This window comes from Mixophyes fleayi, chromosome 6 (genome assembly GCF_038048845.1).
Source record: "Mixophyes fleayi isolate aMixFle1 chromosome 6, aMixFle1.hap1, whole genome shotgun sequence".
Lineage (NCBI taxonomy): Eukaryota > Metazoa > Chordata > Amphibia > Anura > Limnodynastidae > Mixophyes > Mixophyes fleayi.
In genome coordinates this window covers 39,241,969-39,265,363 of record NC_134407.1, presented here as the reverse complement: position 1 = coordinate 39,265,363, position 23,395 = coordinate 39,241,969, and the positions used below count along the sequence as shown (strand labels likewise).

Below are 23,395 nucleotides of genomic sequence, written 5' to 3'. Positions count from 1 at the left end.
CTGTAAAGCTGTGGGATGTGAAAATAAAATAGTTTAAACCTAATGCACAGGTCCAGCTATTTTAATGTTTTACTATACACATAGTTTCCTTCAGATACTTTAACCATGTTCGTAAACATCAAGAATCACAATACAGGTTCACCACTATTTTTGTAAGCTTGGGGCTGCCCCAAACAAACGTCTTTATCTTTACCACAATCTATCCAACTTAATATTAATAAAGGAATTAGCCCACACTTGTTAGACAAGACAACAATTGGTTTATTTAAAAGGTTATTTCCCAACTGAAAACTTAAGTTATATTTATAACATGTTTTTTCCTTTTTTACAATCTGAAGCCTGTGGTCAAAACACACTTTTACTTCTATTCCATTATGTGCAAATACTATTAAAAGAGTGGTAAAAATAAATGTTTATCTGTATTTTTAACTATAGACTGACCGACAAAATGTCAGCCCTGACTGGGCTGTCTAGGAGGACCTTTGTACATCTTAATGGAAACACTTTGCTGTGTGGGAGAAACCGTTGATGGCACAGTGTTATCAGCTTAAATAGTCATCGATATGATATTATAATGGTATATTAGCACAAATACATGCTTAGCTGTGTAAAATGGATTTAACTAAGTTCAACACCCCTCTTAATGGTAATTTAAGCAGCAAGTTCCTACAGCAAATGAGATTTTGTGATGTGTGACTTGGGCACCCTTAGGTGATTCACACACAAACAACTTCTTGCTTGAAATAAACGGTATTTTTATTGTTTCATCACAATAAACAGCATATACTTCATCAGGACGACACCAGACAACCTAACTCTGGCTAGTCACAGTTTCCCTCTCTAGTCACTGGCCACTAGCTGGCGTCAGATGCAGTGCACAAGTGCACAATACAGCTTTTTATACGTGACACTCCTTCCACAGCCCTGACTTGATGGACAGGTGACACTCCCACCTTGTCCTTAAAAGGAAGTCTCCTCAGGTGCTCTACAATTACTCTTCACTACAGACATACCCTGTCAGCTCTGCTGTTGCTGTGGAAAAGACACTTTCAAAGCATGCAAGTTAAATCACACTTTATACTTTTACTTAGCCGCATATGTCTTACACCTGTATATCTCTGAACCTAGGTGCACTGCTATACCTCTGTGTAACTTGGTCTGCAGACAGTTCTTTTGATGCCCTGTGAAAAGTGTTGTCCTATGTAAGTGCCAAGATTGCCTATATTGTAAATTGTCTGTTCTGATTAGTGCACTGTTGGCATAGAGCTTCAAACATTCGGATTTTTGGAATTGGGGCACTATAAGGAGAGGGTGTGGTCACCTTGCATTGGGGCTGTGGTCACATCACAATTGTGTTGTGACTTCATTCCCTGTGGGTGCGTCTTGCACTTTTGAAACGCTACCCTCCACCCTCCTCCGCTTCACCGAAAACACGCTGGCATCCCCTTGCAGCGGGACGGCAGAGCAACCCCCCAGATTCCGCACAGTCCCATCTAAGGTTTAACAGTTGGGAGATCTGCATGGGTTCACCGACACAACACCAGTGTGGCCAATCAGATTCCAGCTGTAATTTTTCTGGCACAGTTAAGACAATGAAAAGAGGGCCTGATTGGTTGCTTTGGGTTACAAAGCTATTTTTATAAAATTATCTGTGCACCCATTTCCTTAAATCTCTCCCTAAGTCTACTGAGAGCTGAGAGTGTTGGGAGGTGAGAGAGTTAATTTAGTGACATAGCAATACTCCACATTGTCCTACAGACTGGTTGTGTTGTCTTTCTTTCTTTCTGAGAATCAAGGTCACTTATAGTACAGCATAGACCAACTATCCTTCAGAGTTAGCCAGTCTGCAAGGAAAGCTTATTTCTTTATCTCTAAGGCTGGGTACATACTACAGGTTTTTCAGCTGATTATCAGGCTAAACACTCATAAACCGACTGTTCGGCCCTATATGGCAGTAGTGTGAACACTTACATGATGACCGATAGTCGTTCCAAAGCTCAGATCGTCGGTTCATCTGGTTGGTCGATAAAGCTAATAATCTTGTTCCAACTGCCGTCATATCCTGTAGTATGTATGCACTCACGATCACGATATCCATAGAGGTTACAGAGTCATGATCTTTTCAGTCGATGCCGGTAATGAACATGTGAATAAATGTAGAGAGTGCTGTAGGTGGAATAATTCGTCCATTTGTTCTGAGACTGAATATTTCCTTTCAGAGTCACTGAAGCTAACGAAATTCTTAAGGACATGTGGATAGTTATAACAAAGCGGTTAATCAGTGTGACAGGAATGAATGAATGAATGAATGAATGAATACTGTGCTGTCATTCTCTAGATGACTACAGGACCAGATGAGGAGCACAGATCTGAAGGTAAATTCTGTATGGTGTGTACACATGTATCAGCAGACTGACTGGAACTTCAGTCATTTGTAAAATCGTTAGTGATAACAAATTGGTTGAAAGTTTTTATAGTGTGTACCCAGCCTAAGAAGGAGAAGACATGTTCATGGCTTAGCCCAAAATTTGGCCCTGAATACAAGAAGTGTTTTATAATTACTGTCATCCAAAGGATACTTAGTTGTAGAGATGCCCAAAATTATCAAAACTATTGCACAAAATATTTGCCTCATTACACATTTGACCAGGAAATTGTGCACATTTCACCAGTGGAATTTGGCCTTAGGTGTTTATAGTTTTATATCAACTATACCACACAGCAGATATAGATCATACTTGTCTATTCTCCCGGAATGTCAAAGAGACTCACAAATGTTGGGGCGTTCTCCTGGCTTTCCGGGAAAGTATTCCAACCTCCCGGATCTTGCATCACTTTCTTTGGATGTGGATGTGGATCTGGATGACGTGATTCGATGCTAAAACCATGGTCACATCCCCCGCACTTGTCCTTTGGACCTACCCTCTGGTCCAAACTGTAGGCAAGTGTCCTGTAAATCCTAAGATTGTATCACTGGGACTTTGCACATTTGTGAAGGGCCCTTTTCTGCTGTGCAATTCAATTCAGGAAAGGAGCAAATTTGCACCTGGACAAACCATGTTACAATGCAAAGGGTACAAACTGATTTCTTTTTTGTACGCATGGAAAATACTGGCTGTTTTGTCATGTAGCACACAAATAATTGATAGTTTTATTATTTCACTGAAATTAAAGTTGATTTATGAGATGCCCTGTCCCAACTATAAATCTCTCCCCACATTTTAAACGTATTTCCCCGTCTCAAGCAACCTGATTTTGCTAAGGTGCAAATTTTCTCCTTTTCAGGCTCCAAGTTGTTTTGTTTGTTTCTTAGAAGTAGCCAAGAGATGCGCAAAGTTATGCTGAAAAATCATGGATATCATTTTCTGACAGTCCTCGAGTTCTGATTTTATTTTGTCATTTTGCCAAAAGAATTCCAGCCTTCTCCGAGAGTACCAGGGGAGGGCTGGCAAATTTCAGCCAGGGGGGCAAGACTTGATTGAGCAGTCTATTTTAAAGGAAAAAAAAATGTAGGTGGCCCAGTGACCCAGCCCAAGGTAGTCCACTGTGGGACTGGCCCGGGACAGATGCAACCTACCCCCCAGCCCAGCCTGCCCCTGGACAGTACTGATGCATTTTGCTCTGTGGTGTAGTAGGGCTCAAGCTGGGAATTCCAGACAGAACAGAAATGACAGGGAGAATTCACGTGGACCACTTAAGGACAAATTCCTAAGGAGAACAGGTAAACTGAGATGAATATTCCACGGAACAATTTTGATCATTCTGCTCATTTCTAATGTAACCCTATGACAAGGCTTTCCTCCAACCTCACAAATTGGAAGATGCTATACAATTGCTTTTCCTCAATGCAATTAAAAATAAACAAGTGTTATCCCTGATCGCTGAGCAACTGCCATTCTTCAGACACGGTCCTCTGAGTTACGCCACGACAATATAAACTCCATAGCATTGTGGAAGTGTGTCATAGAAATTCAGAGAACACAAAAATAAAAGATGAAAAGGCAACATACAACAGAACGCAGGGACTTGTAAGCCACTGACTAACATTTTAAACATTTATGTAAACAATTAAATCTGGCATGCAAGAGGTTAGTTCCGTCATGAAATACGTGCATTCATTCTAAATCTCCTTAGAGAATAGATCGTCTGCTTTAAAATACAATAGCAGGAACAGTTAAGATTTCTATCCAAAACAATGGCACTTCAGAGGCATAAACTGCGGATCCGTAAATCCACCGCTCCCCTAGCTCCACTTGTGGTCTTTAATTGTGTTAGGGGTATTATTAATATAGGATATGCATTCATTTAACACTTTTTTTTTATAAAGCTCTTTTCAAAAGCAATTGAACAATAAGAAATCTGAAAAAGGAAATTTAATCTACTTTAATGCTGCTTTTCTGGGGTACGGCAATTATAATGAGTGTCTGTGGCTCTAGTTGTTTACTGTGTTATTTGTACTATACCACAACCAGCACGGCTAACAAATGATGCCTAATTCCCTTGTAGAATAATAGGGAGCTGTGTAGGGCTGAGTGTACAATCTTTGTATTTCAACATTTATGTTCTGTTAGCTGACTACTTTCATTGCGAGCTTCTTGTTACGGCCATTAATCACTGTTAACTTGCATTGAATGTTATGTATAAATAAGCTGATCACGCTGTGCTTTTCTTCGGCTGAAAAGAATAGCAAATGTATTAAGAATGATTTCGGTAAATGAATGCGCCGATAGAAATTTTATGAAGATCACAGAAACGCAGATCTCAGGCTCCACATATATAACTGTACATTGAGGGCTATGCAAGCTAATAATACATACATGCACATTAAATAATAATAGAAAAAACATGCTATGCTGAATGTCTTCTTAATTTCAGTACATAAAGGTATTGTCAACATGTTAGGTCAGAAGAGGTACAGGCTTCTACTGTACTTTGTTGCCTCTCACAACTTAAGATATTGCTCACTGCATTCTGACATATTTCTGCAAATCTCCATGCCACATCCCATTCCCTAGTCACTGACTTGGATCAATAAATACATAAATTATTTGGGTTTTTTTAAGAATAAGGAGGGGGGGGGTAGTGCAAAATGATAGAGATCTCCAGTTGTAATAAAACACTTAAATACTTGACCAGAAATCCAAGGAAATAAAAACAAGAGTCGTTTAATAATAAAAACAGTAAGAATAATATCAATATCTATTGCATACATACAAATTGTTGCCATATGTAAATACAGATAGCCTAAGCTATAAAATACAACATATATAAAAAAATTCTGTTTCTATTAGTCTCAATTAGATTGCTCCCAATATGTATAATGCAATGAACATTTCTTAGAAAGCAAAAAAATAATGCTAGTATATATGTATAAAAAAGATCCGGATCCTTAGTGTGCTAGAGTTATCTAAAAGTAAAGTACAGTTATTTTAGAGTAAAGTAAAAGGAGAGAAACTGGTTTTTAAATACAAATATTTTATTTACATAAAAGTAATGTCAAAAATAATTTGCTGAGTGCTCACCTGCCAATCATTGGGCTCTCTAAATATGGTGCCTGGATGTTAGAGCATCTACATCAGCCAACTGGTATTCTAAGAAAATCCCTTTTCTCTAGGTTTCTAAGATCTCCAGGGTCAAATAAAAAGTTAAGAAAAAAAAGAATGCTGTCATCAGCCTTAACCCTAATATTGACATATAATCAACTGTTCAGCTCACTAGTGAGAGCTTGAAGTTCTCTATAGTTTAAAGTTTTTCCTTGTATGTGAAAAGGCCGATTAGATTTGGGCAAACTAACTCTAGCACTATATCAAATTAATTTGTAATACAATAGTACATGTCTTAGTGCATCGCAGGCATATAATGAGAATGTTGTTTTAGATGTATGTTTTGAATAAATATTGTGTTTTTATATGTTTTCCACGGAAAGTGTAAATTTATTGTGACGCTATACGTAAGTGTGTTTGTTTCCTGTTTTTCTTTTCAATATATTGAGGAATGTTTATGGCATGTGCTATCCTATGTTTTCATTACAGTTATTTTGTTTGAGTAATTTATACAATTTTTTTTATTATATGTTGATTGACAATCACACAAATATTATTTTTCACAAAGTCTGCTGCCTCAGTTTTTATGATGCCAATTTGCATATACTCCAGAATGTCATGAAGAGTGATCAGATGAATTGCAATTAATTTCAAAGTCCCTCTTTACCATGACAATGAACTTTACCCCAAAAACATTTCCATTGCATTTCAGCCCTGCCACAAAAGGACCAGCTGACATCAGGTCAGGTCAGTGATTCTCTCGTTAACACAGGACAAGACTGGAGATCAATCCGTCATGCTGATTTAATTAGAATAACAGACTGGAAGCTTTAAAAGGAGGGTGGTGGTTGAAATCATTGTTCTTCCTCTGTTAACCATGGTTACCTCGAAGGAAACACGTGCAGTCATCATTGCTTTGCACAGAAAGGGCTTCACAGGCATAGATATTGCTGCTAGTAAGATTGCACCCAAATCGGCCATTGATTGGATCATCAAGAACTTCAAGAAGAGAGGTTCCCTAGTTGTGAAGGCGGCTTCAGGGCGCCCAAAAGCGTCCATAAAGCGCCAGGACCGTCTCTTAAAGTTGATTCAGCTGCGGGATCGGGGCACCTCCAGTGCAGAGCTTGCTCAGGAATGGCAGCAGGCATGTGTGAGTGCATCTACACACACAGTCAGATGAAGACTTTTGGAGGATGGCCTGGAATTTTTTGCTGCATGCCTGTAACTACAGACCTACTTCAACTATAGACCGGATTCTGTACTTATATGGCCATTACAAGGACATTACCAGGATTCCATTTATTTGAGTCTACCAGCCTTAATATCACCTGCTATATCAGAGTGCACCAGACGGAGCTTGATCATCCACTGCTACTGGTTACATTGGAGCGCACAAGATGGAGATTGAAATTGTTTCTCCCAACTGTTTGAACCACATGGGGGATCTCTTCTTCCCTAGCAGCCTGGACGCTCACACTGTGTACAGGTAAGGATATATCCTCAAGAGACATAGGGCTAGATTTACTAAGCTGCGGGTTTGAAAAAGTGGGGATGTTGCCTATAGCAACCAATCAGATTCTAGCTATCATTTTGTAGAAGGTACTAAATAAATGAAAGCTAGAATCTGATTGGTTGCTATAGGCAACATCCCCACTTATTCAAACCCGCAGCTTAGTAAATCTAGCCCATAGTGTATATACCTGCTTCTCTATGCTCCTTACAGAGGAACTTTATTTAAATGCTTATCTGTTATTATAAATGTCAGGTGCCATGAGAGGGGTGAGACTCTAGGAACCACCTTTTTTCTTTTCCATTGACCTAAGTACTTTTATCGCTGGTAATTTTGGTATATTATAAGACTTCTTAAAGAACTCCTAGATTATTATACAGAGTGTTAGGCCACACACTCGGTTTATATCAACTTTAAACTATTTGCACAACTATTACAGAGTCCTATAACTTATATTTTAATGCTGGTCATTTGTTACTAGACAGGCATAGTATTATAAACACGGAATGTGATGTCTTCAATATTCATTATTGATGTGATATATGCAATCATTATTCTTATATGATTTGTGTATTTTATTTTCATTTTTTATTTGTTGAATTGATTATAAATAAATGTATATTGTATTTTAGAAGAAGTCGTCCATCTTTTTTTTTTATTTTATCTATTAAATGCTTGGTTTTCTTGGCGCACCTAATTTTTTAGATACTTCTCTCCAGGAAAAACATGGACTGCTGAGGACTGGGGTAAAGGCATTTTGTCTGATGAATCCCCTTTCAGATTGTTTTGGGCATCTGGAAAAATGCTTGTCCGGAAAAGGAAAGGTTAGCGCTACCATCAGTCCTGTGTCATGCCAACAGTAAAACATCCTGAGAACATTCATGTGTGGGGTTGCTGCTCAGCCAAGGTAGTGGGCTCACTCACAATTTTGCTTAAGAACACTGCCATAAAAAAATGGTACCAAAACTATTACATCGGGAGAAATTTTCTGTAGTGTGTTCCCACCTTTGTCTGTTTACTGCTTTGGTGTCCTGCAGTTTTATATTAGTGTTTGAATGTTTTACAGTGCAGCCCTTTTATATTACGGGTTTCCTATGGCCAGTAGGTCTCATTCACGCCCACTCCCCTCCGGCCTACAGACCAGAAAACAGGGGTGGGAGGTGGAGTCTGTGCAGGGGCGGATCTAGACTATTGATATACCCGGGGCGGTTTAAGGGGGGGTGATTTAGGCTCCGCCCCCTTTCTGATTTCTAAGGCTGCCGGCAGCTGCACAGTATGTGCAGGCCCGTTTAGCAGTGGCAGTGTGCTGCCCCGCATCTCTGTTTGTGTTTAAAACACAATCAGAGCAGCCGGGCAGCACACTGTCACTGCTAAACGGACCTGCACAGTGTGCAGCTGTCGGGAGCTAGCCCCCTCCCCCCCCCCCCTGGATCCGCCACTGAGTCTGTGGCTGTGAATGGTGAAACTATGTTTCTATGGCAGGGATTCCAACTAATCCCTGCACAGCCTATGGAGTATTAGGCAATAGTGGACATTCTAAGAAGGGGGCAATTAAAAAAATTATTTTGTAAAGAACTAATACTGCACTCAATCTTATAGTGCTGAAGTGTTAATTAATAAACCTGATACAAACAATTACAAACTTTGAAGAGTAATTGTATCAGATCTTTTCCTGGCATTAAACCAGTCATGAGCAACAGGGGGTCCTCAGAGACTTCACATATGCCCACCAGCCACTTCCTGCTGTATTATAGATTATAGCTTGTAAGACTTGTTGATTATATGTTTTTACACGTAGATGTCTTTTTCTTTGATTAAGTGTATTGTAACTTATGGGTAATGTGCAGTGCTTTTGAAAGTCAGAGGGCCAGTCACGCGGTCCCTGACATGTATCAGGTTGTCCATCACTGCATTAGACAGTAACAAGTGAGTCCAGAATGGGACATAGCTTTTGGCTTTACTTTTTTCTGTACATTAATTGACTCTGGAAACCAATGTATTAAGCAGGGTACACACTACAGTGTTTTCAGCCGGTTATCGGGCCAATCAAACGATAAACGACCATTCGGCCCGATATCTCATTAGTGTGTACAATGCAATGATGGACGATTAGTGTTCCAAAGCATCATTTCATTTGAAGTTTAAACCGGATTCAATGTGACGTTCAACAATGGAACACTGTTGTTCCAATCCTGTAGTTCAGTGGTACCCAAACTTTCTCAGTTAGAGGCACCCTTAGGGTCACCATCATTTTTCCAAGGCACCCCTAAGCCAAAATAATTACCGGGTAGTCCCGTTTTTTAAGTAGTTGGGTCAAACTGACGTAAGATGTATTTAGACCCCTTCACCAACACATTGTGCCCCTTCATCATATCACTGCGCCCCTTCACCATATCACTCTGTATCCTCTTTGCCATCTCACACTCTGGGTCCCCCTCTTCACGATCTCACACTCTGGGTCCCCCTCTTCGCCATCTCACACTCTGTCCCCCCTTCAGCATCTCACTCTGCCCCACCCTTCAGCATCTCTCTCTGTCCCCCCTTCATCATCTCTCTCTGTCCCCCCTTCAGCATCTCTCTCTGCCCCCCCTTCAGCATCTCACTCTGCCCCCCCTTCAGCATCTCACTCTGCCCCCCTTCAGCATCTCTCTCTGTCCCCCATTCAGCATCTCTCTCTCTGCCCCCCCTTCAGCATCTCACTCTGGTCCACCCTTCAGCATCTCTCTCTGTCCCCCCTTCAGCATCTCTCTCTGTCCTCCCCTTCAGCATCTCTCTCTGTCCCCCCTTCAGCATCTCTCTCTGTCCCCCTTCAGCATCTCTCTCTCTGTCCCTCTTCAGCATCTCTCTCTGTCCCCCCTTCAGCATCTTTCTCTGTCCCCCCTTCTGCATCTTTCTCTGTCCCCCTTCAGCATCTCTCTCTCTGTCCCCCCTTCAGCATCTCTCTCTGTCCCCCCTTCAGCATCTTTCTCTGTCCCCTTTCAGCATCTCTCTCTCTGTCCCCCCTTCAGCATCTCTCTCTGTCCCCCCTTCAGCATCTTTCTCTGTCCCCCCCTTCAGCATCTCCCTCTGCCCCCCCCCCCTTCAGCATCTCTCTCTCTGCCCCCCCTTCAGCATCTCTCTCTGCCCCCCCTTCAGCATCTCTCTCTGCCCCCCCTTCAGCATCTTTCTCTGTCCCCCCCTTCAGCATCTCACTCTGCCCCACCCTTCAGCATCTCTCTCTGTCCCCCCTTCAGCATCTCTCTCTGTCCTCCCCTTCAGCATCTTTCTCTGTCCCCCCCCTTCAGCATCTCTCTCTCTGCCCCCCCTTCAGCATCTCTCTCTCTGCCCCCCCTTCAGCATCTCTCTCTCTGTCCCTCTTCAGCATCTCTCTCTGCCCCCCCCCTTCAGCATCTTTCTCTGTCCCCCCCTTCAGCATCTCACTCTGCCCCACCCTTCAGCATCTCTCTCTGTCCCCCCTTCAGCATCTCTCTCTGTCCTCCCCTTCAGCATCTTTCTCTGTCCCCCCTCTTCAGCATCTCTCTCTCTGCCCCCCCCTTCAGCATCTCTCTCTGTCCTCCCTTTCAGCATCTTTCTCTGTCCCCCCCCTTCAGCATCTTTTTCTGTCCCCCCTTCAGCATCTCTCTCTCTGCCCCCCCTTCAGCATCTCTCTCTGCCCCCCCCCCCTTCAGCATCTCTCTCTCTGCCCTCCCCCCTTCAGAATCTCTCTCTGTCCCCCCTTCACTGTCCCTGTTCCTTTACTAATCTTCTTTCCTCATTTTCTGCTGTCTTCTGTCCTGATGTCCTCTCTGCTGCCGCTCCTCACTGACACTGTCGGACGTGTTGACGTCACGCCCGGCAGTCAGTGAGAACAGTGAGGAGGATCCGGCTCTGGATTGGTAAGTTCTTTTTTTTTTTTTCTTCTTCTTCTTTTTGGAGGGTGATCGCGGCACCCCTGTGACAGCACCCCAGGGAGCCGTGGCGCACACTCTGGGAACCGATGCTGTAGGGTGTATGCACTCACAACCATCTGTCCCACAATCTGCCGATAGTTCCTCCAGCAGCGACGCCTTTTTGGGTGTATATTTATATTTATTGTAAACAAGTTTATAAACAATGAACATTCAGAAACACAGCCCCACAGTGCCCTGACACCAGTTGTTTACGGCTAGAATGAGGATTAGAAAAGCAGGTAAACAGCAGTGCTTTGGTAATGATGATTTAATGAAGTGTTTTGACATGACAAGCAGCGGTCACAAAGGTTCTGCAATCCCATTTCAATCATCTGAATATCCCAATGTAACTACATTGTAGGTACAGAAGTCTGTCAGTAGCACAGAAGTAGGAACAGGGAGATAGATGCGCGTTGTTTCCTGAGCAGAGATCTTGGTTTTACAACCACATAGTGGTTATAAGAAAACAGAGAGATGTTTTCTTCAAGTTTACTCTTAATTTATTATCTTAATTCTCAGCCTCATGGGAATTTCTTTGACAACTGCTACATATTCTATAGATAGCCCTTCCCCCATTTCCTGCATTCTTAAAGACATAAACAAGGCACTCAAGAGTATTCAGTGAAGGAAAAACATAAAAAAACCTCCTTTTTCCTTTGCAATGTACTGTGAGATGACGGAAACATGAACACAACATTTCTGAGTGAAGTTTACAAGTTTATGAAAACTATTTTAGTACATTCATGGATCACAACTGTCACAATCATGCCAACGTTTAAATAGGGTTGTGGTTCTCAAACTTTTAAGTGTCAACGCAATATTTGTGAAGCACCCAAGTGAAAAATACTTAAGCAACTTATGTACCACCCTGTACCAATTGCTTATGTCTGGTTTTAAGTATCTGACACTCCTTCATCATCATCATCTATTTATATAGCGCCACTAATTAAGCAGCGCTGTACAGAGAACTCATTCACATCAGTCCCTGCCCTATTGAGCTTACAGTCTAAATCCCTTAACATACACACACAGACCGAGAGAGACCAAGGGCATTTTAATACCAACTAATTAACCTAGCAGTATGTTTTTGGAGTGTGGGAGGAAACTGGAACACACAGATAAGGCCATGGTCGGGAATCGAACTCATGAAACTCAAGAAATTGTAACTATCACAGGTGAAGCCTTCTTTTCATTATAGTGGTTAGTGCTGATTTAAAAACTGACCTGACAGCCCTTGGTGCTAGCACAACGGTTATAGGGAAGAGTAGTAGAATAATTGACTCAACAATAGATAAGACAAAATTACTGTTACTGGAAGAAGATTCTCACTTTAACTTTATAAAAGAAAATCTGGAAAACAGGGAGGGAAGATAGAACTTAAGGATGAGAGGAACCTCTGATGTTGTTTCCTCTAAATTCTGTGCTTACGTTTAATCCCTATTCAATTTGGCCACATACGTGGTTAACTGTTCAATTTGGTCCCACACACAAGGCGGCGGCGTTGAAGCAATTTGGTTAACTAAACTGGCTACAAATAATAAAAGGTAGCATTACCCACTAGGGATCATGTGGATAACTGTTTAAGTTATGTTCACAGAAGTAAAGATTGCTGCCAGAATGGGTCAGAGTCACATTTAGTGCTGTACTGGCCGCCATTCACCTGGAGGGCTGACTGTAGTGACTTGGTGCACGCTGTGAAATAAGTTATCTATGTAAAAATGCGCTTAGGAATATCCAAAATATTATGCCATAACCCTCTTTTAAGACTCCACCGTGCAATTTTGTTTTACTTGTTTTACATAGTTCCGGGAGTGATAATAGTGCAGAGGCTCTAAATGTGACTCCCTACAAGTTTTCTATCACACAAAGGAGACGGCACACACCTCACAAACGGTACAGGCACACACACTTCATAGACAAGGTGTACACCAAACTCACACTACAGAAACCTTTGTCTCCATGGATGGGGACGGGAAGGGGGGGGGGTTTGGGGGTAAAGGGTATACATGTGCAGAGCAAGAGGCTACGCTCCTTATATAAACAAAATGGTATTAAATGTTATCCTGGGTGTACTGCTGTGAAGAACACCGCTAACCTTATACTCCACACATATAGGGCTCCCATTGTACAGAAACAGTGGGTGCACTGTTTACTATACTTAAAGTGGCCAGTAACAGATGACAATAGCTTGCGTATTTCTGACGTGTTACAAAAATATCTATATCCATGTTTGTCAGTTTGTGTCGCCTTTTCATATTAGGTCAGTCTATAATTCAGTTTTAGAGGCTCTTTCAGGGATCTTGGCACAGTATCTTCACAAGGACATTAACCTCAAAGAAATGTGTCTTGTGCCTGGCACTGGAAAATGTATATATTATACATGGTTGTATACTCTCTCTCTGAGCAGGCGATAAGCCAACTCTTTGCCTGCTGTCTGTCATGATGTCAAACTCTACCCTAAAGATGTGAAAAATATCCCTTACCATTAGACCATATCCCAAGCAATATATACTGACACGAGAGCTCTTGGAGGAGACAAAGGGATTATGGGGAAGTGAGCGAAAATATTCAAGCACAATGAAATGCTGCAATTTGCAAGTTGACTCACTAGCACCATCATAAAAACTCAAGTTCTATAACACAAATATAATATACATCCATCCCTTAAGGTTTACAATAGACAAATACAAAGGGAAACTGAAATGAATAGGCTTAGGTTCAATTTGAGGCGAGCATAGAACTGTAACAAACTCCACTAATCATGTGTAACAACGATAGCAGAAATCAATAGATCAGTTCTATATTTCATGTTTAAAGTATTTATAAGTATTCAGGGATTTCAGGAAGCCATAATTAGGATATTTGTGCACCCATGTGCTAAACAACTCTGATAAAACAGGAACAAAACATCTCTAATATATTTATTACCAAACATTGGTGTAAAGAATTTCGGTAAAAATAAATTTAAGTAAGGCTTTCAATATTCTGTTTTTTCTTAAATGGGTTCTTCATCCTCTCTCCTCCTTAGTAACAGAGTAAGGACTAGATTCCCACGTCTGAAGTGGTACCAGAAACCACTTTCTGATAATTGTCACAGATTTTTTTTATATACAAACCTAAATAAGATTCTCAACAGATTCACTTTAGTAGGAAAAAAATTAGTTAGAAAAAAAAGTCACCTTATATTCCAGCATTATTACTGAATTACAAACTGGGGGAAAGTTGGCCACACCCATGATCCATCTAGGCCAAGCTTCCAATCTAAAGCACACTACAGGTTTTTCAACCAATTATCGTGCCAATCACACGATAAACAACTGTTAGGTCCGATAAGGCATTAGTGTGTACGCTCCCATGATCATGTTTTATCGTACCAAAGCACATTGTAGCATTTGATTTGGTTTTATAAACTTCCTATAAATCACGATCAACAATGGAATGATGTCGGGCAAATGTGGAAGTGTGCATGGACTCACCACCAGCAGTGTAGGCAGATCTCTATACAGTGTGCATAGTCATGGGGGTAAATGTTTCAAGATGCGAGTTTCCAGTGGGTTAGAAAAGTGGTGATGTTGCCTATAGTAACCAATCAGATTATAGCTATCATTTTGTAGAATGTACTAAATAAATAATAACTAGAATCTGATTGGTTGCTATAGGCAACATCTACAGTTTTCAAACCTGCCAGAAACTCTCAGCTTGATATACATTTACCCCCTGATCTTTGTCTAACAAATGACGATATGAAGGTAATTCGCACACCTACACAAGATGTGCACACACCTTGCACAGAGGCTAATGTATACTCAAACCAAACCTTTTTTTTTTTAGAATTTAGGTTTCCTGAACATGGAATATTACTTGGATGTCAGCCCCATTCTGCAGTTACACAATTACAAGTTAACCTAATGAGTCATGTTATGAAAATCATTAGAAAAGAATAGGCTATACAGTGTAGGTAAATTATTTTCTACTTGAAATATTCCCTCCTCATTTGATACATTTTGCCTATTAAATTTTTTGAGTCTTTATTTATTTATTTATTTTTCTGACAAAGGACATTTAAAAAAAACCTTTCGTCCCTTTGAAATCAGTCTCTCTGTCTATACATACTTAACAAAAAGATCTCATCCACTACAGGGGAATGGAGAAAAATCAGTGAAAAAACACACACACACAGACTTTTGTATATTGTCCGCTTGGTTTATATTAGACTTTATGTATTGAGCTCTTTAATCATATTTCATTATATTAACTAGTCATCATGTGATTAAAAGATAGATCTTTTTTAATCTACTTGGCCTATACAACAATTACACAATAAGAAGACATTTCAATAGGATGCAAATTGTTGTTTATGGTACAAATGAAAGAAAAAACAAGTAAGATAAGATAAAAATGCAGCACAAATGCCTATAACCTCTATGTACACTATGTATATTATGTATATATACTAAACTACAGTACAGCACCTGCTGCTTTCCAGGTCAGTGTTACCTACTTGAGGCACTAGAGGTGGCAGAAAAGCGAAACTTTCCTATGTTCAATACTAGATCCTGTGTTTGCTCTTCTGTTCCATGTTCAATATGTGTTTGCATTCACTGTATTTGCGTGATCACGGTTTCATGGTGTTTTCGTGGTATATTTCTCTGTAGAAAGCGACCACCACTTCAGAAAAAGGATGACTAAAAACCGCAGATGTGGAGAGTTCATTTCCTTCTCTTTTTTTTCAAGCAATGAGGAAACTTTAACAGTTTTACTGTAATGTCTCGAGACGAAAAGGCAAACGTACACTGGAGACAAAGTGAAACCACTCACAGCCCACTTGTTTATCAATTCAATACTAGGAAACTATGCGGCATATGGGACAACAACAAAAATTACCCACGGAAAATGACAATCACAAGAAGTGGGAGTGCTCCTACGAAATTGTAGTGCTCAGAAAAGATACCTAAATGACATGATAGTAGTCTATTTTAAATTTATAATTGTTTTTCCTCTACTGGTATTAACCATAAACGGTTTTATGAAGCTATTTGTTCTAATAATGATGATAAAAAGGATAATTTATCTGCTGGTATAGATTTACATGACAACCCCCAGAAACTCTGGCCTTTTATTAAAATATTAAAAAAAGTTTTTGTAAGATTTATTTTTATTTTGCTAATACACCATTTACTGTGTACATCTATTATTATTTATTTATATAGCGCCACCATATTATGCAGCGCTGTACACAGAATATTTGTCATTCACAGTCCATGCCCCATTGGAGCTTTCAATCTAAGTTCCCTAACGCAGCAGCCAATCAAGCTGTCAGTGTGTCTAAGGATTGTAGAAGGAATCCGGAGCACCCGCAGGAGACCCACACAAACATGTGTGGAAGATACAAGCTCCACACAGAAAGGACTCTGGTCGGGATTTGAAATCATCCCCCCAGATAAAGCATTTCACCATACATACATACATATATGCAGGTCCCCATCAGGATTTAGGGCAAAGTGTAGCATTTAACGTAGCAGGATTTGTAAGTATGGTTTGCGCTCTATGTTTGGTCACTTGCCAAAGCAAAACAAAGTTGAGTCTTGGCCCCCTGGCTAAAATGTGCCAGTCCTGCCCTGTGAATGGCCTGATCATTCAGATTTGGCCTTACATTCAAATGGCCAAATCGGACAGAGAGCCTTATCTCCAAATAGCCTAATACAACATGACACCATTATTGAGGTCAGACAACGACTGCATTCATGTTTAGATGCTGACATCGTCTGATGGAATTGCTGTCCACCCTAATAGACTCTTTGTAGATCTTGGTCAAACATTAATTGGCGGCTTAGTGGGCAGCACGTGGCTTAGTGGTTAGCACTTCTGCCTCACAGCACTTGGGACATGAGTTTGATTCCCGACCATGGCCTTATCTGTGTGGAGTTTGTATGTCCTACTTGAGTTTGCGTGGGTTTCCTCCGGGTGCTCTGATTTTCTCACACACTCCAAAAACATACTGGTAGGTTATTTGTCTATTATGCTATTATATTGCCCTTAGTCTCTCTCAGTGTGTGTCTATATTAGGGGATTTAGATGGTAAGCTCCAATGGGGCAGGGACTGATGTGAATGAGTTCTCTGTACAGCGCTGCAGAATTAGTGGCACTATATAAATAAATAGATGATTAATTGGATGTGGTGGCCAATTTGGACCCAAATATGCTGTGATTTGTGGCCAATTAGATATGAAGTCGCCTAATTAGGTGTCAAAATCACAGCATATATTTGTACCATATATTCTGTATGTTTTCTGTCAAGCCTCTGTCTTGCAGGTTTCTAGAACTTAGTAAATTAATTGCCTATGTCTGCGTAGCCAAGCAGAGAATTTTTGAAAAGGAGATAATGATTTGTAGAAGGATAGCTAAAGAAAATAAGATACATACATAAAAGTGACTTAACTTGATATTTAAAGTAAGCAATTGTATGCTGGATTGCTGATTTAATATTTATTAAAAATGCAATAAAAAATATATTATGACCAATTTCAGTAACATGCTATAAATGGAACTCAGCAGCAATGTGTTGGAACCTAGCTTACGCACCCACGTATAAATAGGGTATAGTCATAATAACAATACAACTGTTGGGACCACCACCCCTACGGCACTATTAACTTGCTCTTGCTATCTCTCCCTCTTTTACTCACAGTTGCCATAAAGTAAGAATGATATTTTATTGCTTATTGGTGGGTTTTTGGGGTCGTTCTGGACAATGCTCTCCTTTAAGTGCACATAATCTATGCTTCTGTGCCATTTGCTATTATACAAAGTGTCTTCCTGCCATCTGTGCAATGCAAAAAGTTATTTCAGACAAAGCTGAGCTTCCTGTATCATAAATATAATCACACAGTGACACTGTGACCTCCTGTTCTGATATGTTTTTATGATGTGCTTTAACAAAACAACATGTAAAGAGCTGTAACAAAACTGGGTGCTTGTTATTAGGATGTAACTGTCGTAGAGTGAAGATAAAATACTCAGATTAATTTTCAAAACTGGTACAGTCAAACAGACTATAGGCAGAATGAATTGACCAATGTCGTCCCAGCTCGAGTTTCTGCACTTTAAATTCTGCAATATTTATTATGAGCATTCATTTCTCAGGTTCTCAAGGGTTGTAAAGTGAAATTTGGATTTAAAAAAAAAACTTCAATGTGTGAATACGGACAAAATGATAATCATCATCATCATTATTTATATAGCGCCACTAATTCCCAGCACTGTACAGAGAACTCACTCACATCAGTCCCTGCCCCATTGGAGCTTACAGTCTAAATTCCCTAACACACAGACATAGACAAACAGATTAGGGTCCATTTGTTAGCAGCCAATTAACTTACTAGTATGTTTTTGGAGTGTGGGAGGAAACCAGAGCACCCGGAGGAAACCCACGCAAACACGGGGAGAACATACAAACTCCTCACAGATAAGGCCATGGTCGGGAATTGAACTCATGACCCCAGTGCTGTAAGGCAGAATTGCTAACCACTAAGCCACCGTGCTGCCCATGATAATATTATTGTGTATATTTATACAAGACCAGTTTCTTAATGCATTAACTATACTGCTGGATACTACTTCCTGACAAGTTTTGGAATTGGTAGGGGTGTGGTCACCTCATATTGGGGGGGGGGGTGTGTGGTCACATTGCTGTACGGGCATAATCACACATTCCGTGGTGTACCTAGGACCTCTGAAGTGCTAGTTCGCTTCTACTCCCCTTCCCTTCTCCAAAACCGAGCTTGACCTGCGTATGCACCAGAGGAAGGTGCGTGCAACGCTTACTATTGCTTTACCTCCCAGCAGTCATCCTATCTGTCAGTCCTGGACAGTCCTACAGAAACGGGACTATCCCCCTAAATCTGGACAGTTGGAAGGTATGTCATTGGAACCTGTAGGCAGTCAGACATTGGCACCTTAGGCCACACCCCATTGACCAGCTTCACCTTTTTACGTAAAATTCCACAGCCTTGACAATACCCCCCATAATTCATCCCCTCTTCCATTCAGTCATGCTCCTCAGGTAGGCCTCTCTCCCACATGGTCAATTTAGCATTGTCCCTTCTCAGTTAAACCCATATCAGGTTTCGTATTTCTCAGTAAAAGTTGATTACCCCTCAGTAAAAGATGGACATATACATGGTGCATAAAAAGATGCCTCTGAGTTACTTCAATCAGGATTACTGTACTTAATTCCAAATCCAGGCCTTAGTACATTACATCACAGGAAAGACATTCTGTCATGGAGGAGAGTTTTTTGGCACAATTTATTGCATTAATGGCACAAATACAAACTGTGAATCTGAAATAAGACATTTGTGAATAATATAAAACTTGCAATTCCTGATAGGGATGTGCACCGGCCACTTTTGGTGTCTCGTGTTTTGTGTTTTGGATTCGGATTTGCTTGAGGTTTTGGGTTCGGATTTGTTTCGCAAAACACCTGACGAAAGGTTTTGGTTCGGATTTAAGGTTTTGGATTCGGATTTATTTTGAAAAAAACATAAAAAGTGTTAAAATCAAGTTTTTTGGTTTATTTTCACTCCTACGCTATTATTAACCTCAATAACATTCAATAACAATCATTTCCACTAATTCCCAGTCTATTCTGAACACCTCACACCTCACAATATTGTTTTTAGTCCAAAACGTTTCACCGAGGTAGCTTTCTGGACTGCATAGTGCAGTGGTCCCGGTACACAATTTGGTACCGGGGCCACAATACCTCCGCCTTCAAATGGTCTGAATTCCACTGCACAGCTGCCTGCAGTAATATTGCAGTACCACTGGACTTATACTGCTGAATCAGTGAACTTTGTAATATAGCAGTACCACTGGAATTATACTGCTGAATCAGCGAACTTTGTAATATAGCAGTACCAATGGACTTATACTGCAGAATCAGTGAACTTTATAATATTGCAGTACCAATGGACTTATACTGCAGAATCAGTGAACTTTGTAATATTGCAGTACCACTGGACTTATACTGCAGGATTGTTTTTGGATATATTTTTTTAATTTCTTTTTTTTATAATTATTTTTTTTTAATTTTTTTTATAACTTTTTTTTTAATTTTTTATAACTTGGGAATAATGGGGAAATAACAATGCCCTTAGAAGGACAGAGCACAGGACACAGCACCACTGGACTGAACAGGACACAGCACAGGACCCAGCAGCACCACTGAACTCAAAAGGACAGAGCACAGGACACAGCACCACTGGACTGAGCAGAACACAGCACAGCACAGCACAGCACAGAACTGAACAGCACAGCACAGCACAGCACGAGATATAGCAGGACAGAGGACCACCTAACACAACCTCCCTCTACTCTGATCAATGCCCGAGTGAAGATGGCGGCGGCTAGCGGGGAATTTATAGAATACGAGTATCGCGAGATCCGACAGCGGGATTATGACTCAGAGCCTCGGTTTCAGTTTTGCATTTGGCGGGAATACCCGGATCTGTTTCGGATCCGGCTCGGATCGGCAACGTTCGGGTGGGCTCGGATTTCATATATCCGAGCCCGCTCATCTCTAATTCCTGATACAGTTTCTACCAGAAAATACAAATTCTTGATTGCAAAAGAAATAAACATTATCATTATCATTACATTTCATTTTATGTTGAAACTATTGGAATGTCCACACATTATAGAGAGCTGGCGAAAGCAAAGCAGCATATTGTAAATATGAATTTAATGGATTAATACATTTAGAATTTTAGTTTTATAAGCTTTCAGACCATGAGACACTAATTGTATGGTTCAAAATCCCTAAAAAGTTAACCACTGGCCACCCATTCTCCAGTGCCAGGAAACCAAATTCTAATGCCACCAGATTATGCATTAAAGAAGATATTGCTTTGGTGAAGGGACTCAGATGCCACCTCATATATTACAAAATGCTGTGGTATATAGGGGACTATTTTTTTAATTTATGATTTAGTTTATTTTTTAAAACATATTAATAAAACAGATTTTTGCACTAAACTGGCTTTCTGAATAAAGAAGTTAGAAAGCATTAGTTTATTGGAGTTTTAAAAAGGAATAAATATGCAAAAAAAACACAAAATTATAAATTGACACATACAGTATAACCATTTATAAACTCTATAAACCAGCTAGATGGAGGGGCAGCTTAGTACATTATTTACTCAGGTGGTTATGTGTTAGCAGTCGCGGCGGCCGCGGGCACCGCCGCGACTCTCACCTGGTTCCTGTAGGCGTCCCGGTCGTCGCTATGGCGACCGGGACGTCACTTCCTGCCTTTACCCGACCGTTGCCAGGGCAACAGTCTGACACTAACTACAGGGGTGCTGCGTCCCGGCAGCCGGGGACAGCCGGGCGCATGCGCAGAAGCGCCCACAAGCCTGTGGGCTGATTAATGTGGTAGGTTTGAGCCTGCCCATGTGATTTCAGAGCTAGGCTCTGATTGGCTGCTACTGGTATTTAAGGCAGTGAGGTCTGCAGCCTCACTGCCGGTTATAGCGTTGTGTCCTCAGTTCTGCTGCCTGCTTGTACTATCTGTTGGTTATTTCTACCTTGGATTGACTACCCGTGTTTTGACCTTTGCTTGTTCCTGGACCTTTGAACCCTCGCTTCTGACCCTGACCTTTTTGCCTGGACTCCGGATCTTGCTTCTTTGCCTGTGTGTCTGACCCATCGCTTGTCCCTGGATTCTGTACCTGTGCTAGTGACCTTTGACCTTGGATTCCTTCTTCACTACAGCCAGCCAATCGATTCCACTCCTGGGTGCTCCTTTAAGTCAGTATACGTTACTTGACCCTCGGTCGGCCCGCAGCCAAGTCTGTCCCTACCACTAGGGGCTCCAGCGAACACCGGGCCTTCAGAGTAGTCCCCGAGTTTCACTGTACTGGCTTGGGAGTTCCTAACATTATGTAGCTTTAAAAACCCACCTACTCCACATCAAATTAAAATTAAAATTTAGGCTTATTAATTTGTAAACTAATTTGTTGTTTCTTTGCAATGTCTTCAGTTGTCTCCTGGAGGCATCCGAGTTGTGAGCTGAACTAATATTCATGAGAACTTAGCCAATTAATTCACTAGGAACCAGCACCTTGTGAATATAAGTCAGCTCTCATGAATTTTAGTCAGGCAGGCCCTCAGTGATGTCACTGCTTCCTATCAAATTAATAGGCTGCGCCTAAAATAATGGATGCATACACTATGTATAGGTGACAGGTCAACGTTGTGATTGTGGAGGCCTGTGCCTAGGGCGGCAGGTGAGCATGGGAGTCAAACTACTATCTTTACACATCATTGTTTACTTTTATGGCATGTATTTATAGTTTATTAATTAATTATTATAAACATTGTCTCGTGGATTGAGTTATTTGCATTTATGTGTATTATAGAAGACATTGTATGTATGACTGCTGGATAATGCAGGGGACTTGGTAACATGTTCAGTGACTCTTACATATTAGACGGAAGTCCTCATACGTTCTTCTATGGATTACTGCTACTACATCTTATAGGGGCAGTGAAAAATGTGCGGTGAACAAGAAGAAAGCACATGTTTCTTCAGTTGGACAAGACATTCAGTCTAAACGTATTATGGCAGAAATATGCTCAAAGAAAATAATTACTACTGTAGTAGAACAAAGGGAAACACATTGCTGTAAAGTTGCAAAGGTCATCCTCCTACATGGACTAAAATCATCTTGTGAAGAGTGTGTGTGTGTGTGTGTGTGTGTGTTGGGGGGGGGGGGGGCAGGGGGGACTGGTAGTTATAATTGACCACATAGGTTTCTACATTCAGCCTATATTGTCAAAATCAGAGATGTAGTAAATGGAACAAGTGCCAGTTCTGCAGCAGAGCAGGTCATTGTGCAGAGGTGCGGGGTTCCTGTGATGCAATTTTCAAGTTCTTCTCTGTTTTTACCATTCTGTGGAATGGCATTCTGTACTGTGTTAGTGAATTTACATTTTGCATAATTTATAGTCGATTAACAGAGCTGGGACGATGATGCCAATTAAATCTCCTGGGTGGTGTGGTATGGTTTAGGTAGAACTGGGTACACCTATGGCCAAATTCTAGAAGTAAAATGTACAAAATCTAATCATTAAATTTAGAATGGAAGAAATATTTTGTGAAATAGTATTGAGAATTTTGCTAATTTATAGGCAATTTATGCACTTACTGAAGCCCTGGAGAGGTACAGCCAAGGATAAAATCGGTCCAAATTCAGTTAAAAGATTGTTAGTTTACAATCCAGTATATCAATATTTGGGCCAACTTTGGACCTATATTTTGGGCCCCTTTTCTGCTATGATGTAGTATGGCATCACTGGCTATCCTGAACAAGGAACAGGGGGTTTATGTTACATCTGGTTGGTAAACCAAC

The 23,395-nt window shown here is 40.7% G+C and overlaps 1 long non-coding RNA gene across 1 annotated transcript in view; it reads left to right on the top strand.

Annotated features, from left to right (window-relative positions):
- LOC142160240 (uncharacterized) overlaps positions 1-16,089 on the top strand; it is a 125,651-nt gene extending 109,562 nt beyond the window's left edge. Inside the window, exon 3 of the long non-coding RNA XR_012693112.1 lies at positions 15,638-16,089. This is a non-coding gene — a long non-coding RNA (uncharacterized LOC142160240). The remainder of the gene's footprint in view (positions 1-15,637) is intronic.
- The last annotated feature ends 7,306 nt before the right edge of the window (positions 16,090-23,395 follow it).